This window comes from Canis lupus, chromosome 22 (assembly GCF_011100685.1).
Source record: "Canis lupus familiaris isolate Mischka breed German Shepherd chromosome 22, alternate assembly UU_Cfam_GSD_1.0, whole genome shotgun sequence".
NCBI classification, from domain to species: domain Eukaryota; kingdom Metazoa; phylum Chordata; class Mammalia; order Carnivora; family Canidae; genus Canis; species Canis lupus.
Window position 1 is genome coordinate 40,969,113 of NC_049243.1, and position 8,096 is coordinate 40,977,208.

The 8,096-nt window shown below is 35.7% G+C and overlaps 1 pseudogene; it reads right to left on the minus strand.

Annotated features, from left to right (window-relative positions):
• Positions 1-4,427: 4,427 nt before the first annotated feature.
• LOC119865278 lies at positions 4,428-4,522 on the minus strand (annotated as a pseudogene).
• Between the last annotated feature and the right edge of the window lie 3,574 nt (positions 4,523-8,096).

Genomic DNA, 8,096 nt, shown 5'->3' on the forward strand with positions numbered 1-8,096 from the left:
TTACCATCATAGCACAGCAATTGTACTCCTCATTTATCTGAGAGAAATGGGTATGTTCACACAAAATCCTGCTCAGGGGATGCCTGGGTGGCTCAGCGGTTGAGTCTCTGCCTTCAGCTCAGTGCATGATCCCAGAGTCCCAGGATTGAGTCCCCAGTGGGCTATCTGCGGGGAGCCTGCTTCTCCCTCTGCCTATGTCTCTGCCTTCTCTCTGTGTCTCTCATGAATAAATAAATAAATCTTCAAAAAAAAAAAAAAAACACACACACACAAAAAAAATCCTGCTCAGGAATGTTTATGAGTTTTATAATAACAGCAAAATTTGAAATAATTCAGATATACATGAACAACTGAATGGCTAAATGAACTGATATATCCATAGTGTGGAATTCAATTTAATGATAAAAGGAATAGGCTGTTGATACATGCAACAACCTGGCATAATCTCAGAGGATTATATGTAGTGAAAAAAACCAATCACAAAAACGTTACATATTGTACAACGGCATTCATTCATTCATTCATTCATTCATTCATTCATTTACAATGCTGTTTATATAATGCTTTTGAAATAACAAATTATAGCAATAGAGAACAAGCTAGTAGTTGTCAGTAATGAAGCATGAGAGCATAGGAAGGCAAGTAGATGTGTCCAAAGAGGACAGAATCATTATTGTGATATAGTATCTTGACCATGTCAAAGTCAATACCCTGATTGTGATATTGTGCCAGAGTTTATTAAGATGTCACTATTATGGGAATCTGTATAAAGGGCACATGCTGTCTCTCTGTACTATTTCTTACAACTACCTTACAAGTCTGTTTTTTTTTTTTTAATTGCAAGGAATGGATGAAGGAAAGGGGAGAGGGGGCAAAAAATGATTACATGTCTGAAAAACAGTGACCTGGAACATTTGGATTTTAGTATTTTAAAATGTTATAGCATTAATGTTATAGCTCAAATTCTAAATTCATATTAACTCATTAAAATTCAGTATACATATATTACATTTGTGGCACCTTAGGATGTAGACTGGCCACACTTCAAGGGCATAGTAGTCATATGTAGCCAGAAGCTACCGTGTTGGAATGGGTGGAAATAGATGCTTTATGAATATTTATTGGAAAAAAGATATGGAGGATAGGGGAATGAGTGAAAGGAATAGATGAAAGGAACAGAGAAAACATTTGTATAGTGGAGAAATGGTAAAGGTAACAACTTAACACTAGCCATCTGATAATATTAATACAAAATGCATAGCATCCCTGATAAAACAATTAATATTCAAAATATACAAGTAATTCATTCAATTTAATGATAACAAAATTTGATTTAAAATGGGCAGATGAACTGAATAGACATTTTTTAAGAAAAACATCCAAATGGCTAACAGATACATGAAAAAATATTAAACATCGCTACTCATCAGGGAAACACAAATCAAAACCACAATGAGATATCATCCCATATCATTTGAGATAACTATTATCAAAAAGACCAGTGGTCAGTGTTGGCAAGGATGTGGCCAAAAGGAAAGCCTTGAGGATTGTTGATGGAAATGTGAGCTGGTACAGCCACCGTGGAAAATAGTATGGAAGTCCCTCAAAAAAAATTAAAAATAGGACTACCCTATGATCCAACAATTTCAATTCTGAATATAAATCCAAATGAAGTGAAATCAGGATCTTAAAGAGATATCTGCAATCCCATGTTCATTGCACACAATGGCCAAGATAGGGAAACAAACTAAATGTCTATCTATGAATGAATGGACAAAGAAAATGTGGTATATATCTTTTAGCCAGAAGAAGGAAGGAAATCCCGCCATTTGCAACATGATGGATAGACTTTGAGGGCATTATACTAAATTAAATAAGCCAGACAAACACTGTATGACCTCACTTATATGTATAATTTTTTTTAAAAAGCCAAACTCATAGAAACAGAGCGTAGAATCGTGGTTGGCAGGGGATGGAGGGTGAAGGGAATGGGGACTGTTGATTATTGATCAAAAAGTACAATCTTCCAGTTATATGAGAAATAAGTTCTAGGGATCTAATGTACAGCATGTTGCTTACAATGAACAATACTGCATTATAAACTTGAAAGTTGCTAAAAGAGTAGATCTTAAATGTTCTTATTACAGAAAAGAAATGATCATTGTGACATAATGGAGGTATTAACCAGCGCTATGGTGATTATCATTTCATATTTTATAAGTGTATCAAGTCAACACATCGTATATCTTAAACTCACACAATACTATATGTCAATTATATCTCAGTAAAGCTGGAGGGAAGGAGAAAATGAATGGTTTTCAGGGACACAAGATGTGGGTATTAAGTTGATTGATGATGTGAATTTGAATACTCATTTACATAATAAAGCAAAGAGCAATTCTAATTTGAGAATTAGAGATAATATTTAAAAAGAACCTAGCACAATGTCTACAATACAATGGCCTCTAAGTAACTGTTGGCTATTATTAGGGATTTTCCTAACTTTGACCAGTAGAGATTCATTCCTACTATATAAGGAAAAATACAAATTGTTCAGAAACACTAATCAAAAATTACATTTTCATATTTTGTGTCACAAATTTAAAAGGACACAATTCTGAAAGTTTCATGCTTGACAAAAAACATTAAATAGAAAAACTACAGGTAGGGTAGCCTGGGTGGCTCCACGGTTTAGTGCCGCCTTTAGCCCAGGGCGGATCCTCGATCCACCCTTCCACACACAACAGGAAAGAAATGTATCTCCAAAGCTTTAGGCAAAACTCAAGGGAGAAGGTTGTTTATCTATAATGTTCAAAATGACCATTTTCATGTGAAGAACACGGAAAGTCATTTTTAGATGTTGAGTAATTTTAAAAGCATCATTATCCGTGTGCATTTACTAAATTATCTATGCAACTTTCGTCTTCAAACCATATTTGATCATATCCCATTATGAAATAAAATTGAAAATAAACAAAAATAAAAAAATAAAATTGATCACATGGCCCTATAAAATATATTACTTAAAATTATACATACACATATTTTCATAGATGTATGTATATACTATACATATAGATTACGTGCTATAATGCATATATATAATCATTATAGATTCCACATGTTATAAATCAGCAGATATATAGTAAACAATCTAGATGAACAAATCTGGGTATTGAAGGATATTTCCAATTCCACAATTGTCATTGAACTCAGGTAAGTTAGTTCTTGTTCTCTGTAATAGAAACAAAACAAAACACTTGTATCTTCTGTCTTTTTTTTTTTAAGATTTTATTTATTTATTCATCAGAGAGAGAGAGAGAGAGAGAGAGAGAAACAGAGGCAGAGACACAGGCAGAGGGAGAAACAGGCTCCATGCAGCGAGCCCGACATTGGACTGGATCGCAGGTCTCCAGGATCACACCCTGGGCTGAAGGCGGCGCTAAACAGCTGAGCCACCAGAGCTGCCCTGTATCTTCTGTCTTTTTTTTTTTTTTTTTTTTTTAATTTTTTATTTATTCATGATAGGCACACAGTGAGAGAGAGAGAGGCAGAGACACAGGTAGAGGGAGAAGCAGGCTCCATGCACCGGGAGCCTGACGTGGGATTTGATCCCGGATCTCCAGGATCGCGCCCTGGGCCAAAGGCAGGCGCCAAACCGCTGCGCCACCCAGGGATCCCTGTATCTTCTGTCTTAAGTAAATTCAGGAACATGGTATTGGTGGAATACTTTTCATTTTAGTTTGTGTTACATTCTTCCCCATTCTGCCTCTTTCTATCTTCATTTTATTACTTTGTTTGTAGGTATGTTATGTTTATTTATACCTGGAGCCACCTTGTGTCAGTCTAGACCTGACACTGTATGTTAGCAGACAATTTTTCCTCTTGCCGTCCCTACCAAGACCTTCCATTTCCCAGTTCCCAAACATGTAATCAGATCCCACTACCCATACTAAGTGTATTTTATTTTACTGTAAGTCTTTATTCAAAACTCAAGAAAACATTTGCCACAAAAAAATTTCCAAAACTTATAGGATAATTTTAAAAAAGTTTTTGATTTTGATTTCAGTATAGTTAACATACAATGTTATATTAGTTTCAGGTGTACAATATAGTGATTCAACAGTTCTGTACACTCCTCAGTGCTCATCAGTTAAGTATCCCCTTTAATCCCTATCAACTGTTTTACCCATCCCCCCCACCACCACCACCACCAAACTCCTCTCTGGTAACTATCAGTTTGTTCTCTAGAATTAAAAGTCCGTTTCTTTCTTTTTTTTTTTTTTTAAAGTCCGTTTCTTGGTCTGTCTTTCTCTCTCTTTCCCCCCACCCTCCTTTGCTGGTTTATTGTGTTTCTTTAATTCCACATGAGTGAAATCATATGGTTTTTGTCCTTCTCTGACTTATTCCACTTAGCGTTATACATTAAAGACACAGAACACTTCACAATTTGCATGTCATCCTTGGGCAGGGGCCATGCTATTCTTCTCTTTATCATTCCAATCTTAGTATATGTATGTACTGCTGAAGTGAGCACTGTAATTGTTCTTTAAATAAACAAAAATACATATGTCTTTAATTGTTCTTTAAATAAACAAAAATACATATGTCTTTATTCAAAACATTTTTCACAAAAAATTTCCAAAAATTGTAATATCCTATGAATTCATGTGTGGTCCAAGTAAAGATCAATGAAAGTTCATGTATCCACTTCATGCCTTTATATATCTCGATTCATTCTAATTCTATAAAGCTGTCTTTATGGCTCACCCAACCCATATCTAGAATCACTCATGTTGTGCAATGGCTATTTATTTTTTGCAGTCAATTTACAATGAAGTAACTCCTCAGCACTTCCTTATATTAGAAATCTGAATCTTCTCGTGCTTTGAAAGTGCTTTCCTCCTACAAGATGTAGCAGCTGTTTGGAGAGATTCTTAGGCCATGCTGCATGTCAGAGGGTAGAGGACTAATCCTGGGCATCGTTTTCTCAATTTTCCTGGCAATGGACAAGTGACCATGGCCTTGCATGTTTTCTCCCTCTTCCATTTCCCTCGCGGTGATCTCCTCACCTGTCACAGGATCTCTGCCCCTGACATGCAATATCTAGTGAACATCAGATGCTGAGGAAACAGCATGTTTTCAATTTTGGCTGTCAGCAAGCACATTAAGGAAAGAAAACAGTGACAGCACAGGAAACAATCTGGCATTTTATTTGTCCTTTTTTTTCTTATGTTCTCGTATGAAGTCATTAAATCTTTGTCAGGAGAAATGTCATCACTACTCACACAAGAGATACACGTCAAAAGGGTGTGAACAGATTAAATAATTATTTCTGAGAAAAAGTGCATCACTGTCAACCATAGTGCTAAAAGTTAACTCTGCGATGCATATATTTAGTTGTGTCTAATGCTTAATGATGTTTTCTGCGGAAAAAAATCACTCATGAGAATGTTTCATTCCTTTATTTTTTATTTTTATTTTATTTAAACTCAATATGCCAACATATAATATAACACCCAGTGCTCATCTCGTCACATGCCCTCTTCAATGCCCAACACCTACTTGTTTCATTCCTTAATTTTCTGAAGACTGGCCACCTATCCTCTTCTGATCTTCATTGAACATCACACACTCAGAGGCTACGGTGTAAGGCAGACATCTACTCTTAAAGTCCCATTAGAACTTTAATTCAGCAGAGGCTTCCCAAATGAGAATAGAAGGCACTGAAATTAAATAGATTGATGAGTGGAGAATGGGCTTTTCTACTCCTGGATCAAGTGGACATACAGAGTGGTTCTTCCACCCACCATCACCACACACTACACCTATATGTGTTGAATGAGACTTGTGAATGAGAAAAACAATTTTAAAGAAGAGTATTATTCACTAGAAAATTTAACACACATCATGACAATCAAAGACAGCTGTCTTTGAGATTTAATTTCATACTCTGCTTCCTGTCAAGCTTTAAATAACACTGAAATTTTCAACCTACTTTTAAGAGGATGATTACTTATAGCTAATGTGTATTCATAGAATGCAGAAGCATAAATAAATATGTGTTTTTTAAAATATTTAATTATAATAAGTGTTTATCTAGTCTTCTATCTTTTAAGGGAACTGTCAATATCTTACCTGGCAAAATGTTAACGTCCTATGTTGAAGTGTTGTATACAAAATTAAATATATATCCCTGTATATTCTTCAGCAGAAATTGATCCGAACAGTCTTTCCCAGCACTTCTTTCAATACTCTCTTACATTCCTAACGTTTCTACAAAGCTGGACTATTTGTTATTCCTTAAATGTGTCCTGTATTTTCAATCTCATTTGAAATTTTCCTTAGGTTCTTTACTCTGCCAAAAGAGTGTTTCCTGTCTCCTTTATTTTATCTCAGTTTTGAAGCTTACTTAAAATGTGTTTTCAAAATATCTTTCGGACAGAAGACTTCTGGAATCATGGCTTAGGGGATTCTATGGATTCTTGCCCCAGTGAAATAATATTAACAGGTGAAAATCAGAAAAATAAATAAATAGGTGAGCAATGGAACCATTTAAAATCTCTGTAAATTGGCCAAAGGGTATGCAACAAATGAAGAAGCATATATTGAAGAAAATCTATTAAATCTCATAAAACTGAGTCTATAACATTTGAGCCATGTCCCTCACTCTCACCAACAAGATGGAAACCACATTCTAAATGGGTGACCAAGAATGTCTTCCCACAGATTCCACCTAGGGCAGCAGCAACTCCTCAGAGATGACAAGGTACAGCATTTCTCATCTCCCAACTCAGCGTTTCAGGGATTCCTTTCTTCCATGCAGCCCTCACTTATAGAACAAAGCCTCTGCAGTAGATATAGCAGTCCAAGAAAAGAGAGGTCCCAATCACCCTCCCTTCAGTTCATTTGTATGGTGGAGTTTCCATACCCAAAAAGTGAGCCTCTAGCAGAGACTACTGCTACTGACCAGCTCACTGCTCACAAAGCAAGAACATCACTCTGAGACGAGAGGGTGCCTGTCACAACACCCAGCTCTGGAGTAGGAGCTGAGAGATGTTTCCCAAGGAGAAATGCAGGCCATAATTAAAGAGATGTGTGAAGCTATTCCCAAGTGCCTTGACTTTGGGCAAGTTCTACCCTAAGGATTCTCTCAAAGCAGTGGCAAGTGATTGAGAGGCCGGTAGTTCCTTGTTAGCAAAGCTAAGAAGATCCTACTAATTTGGCAGGAAGAACCAGGAGAAAAAAAAACAGCAAAAATGGCCCTCCTTGATTCAGAACAAGGCTGAAAGACTGCCCTCAAAAATAGCCAATTCTGCAAATATTGGTACACAGTAACTCATGTTAACTCATGACTTAGGGAAATAACGAAATATTTTCACCAAGTTATTCATCATTTTCTGGATTTCCCTAAAATTATAATTGCATAATTTCTGTCTCCTTCAAATCTATAAATCTTTACTTAGAAGAGACAATATAATACAGATTTTATGTGTCCTAAAATAAACCAACAGAAGAAAATGCTTTTACAGACACATTAGACATGATAAAAAATATTAAAAAGTATCTAGGATATATGAGGAGAACATTAGAAAAAATAAAAAAACATAAATCTAAAGTAAGTAAACCTTTGAAATATAGACATGGAATATGATAAAATAATTTAGTGAAAGAACATGTATAAATTATAATTACTATGTGTAATTAAATTATATTTGTTTTTTGAGTTATATAAATGAAATAGGTGGACTTACTATTTGTACTTTAAGGTTTACACATTGAAATCATGACTCATAGGGGTGACTAGGTGGTTCAGTCAGTTAGGCATCTGCCTTCGGCTCAGGTCATGATGGATCCCAGGGTCTTTGGATCAAACCCCATCAAGCTCCCATTTCAGCAGGGAGCCTGCTTCTCCCCTACCCCCTGCTCATGCTCTGTCTCTTGCTATCTCTCTCTCTTTCTCAAATAAATAAATAAATAAAATCTTCAAAAAAATCATGACTCCCAGAAGTTTTAGTTTTCTGGTTTGCTTATATTTTTAACACTGAAGGAAATATTCCCCTGGAGAAGTGATGATAATCACATGGGTGTACTAT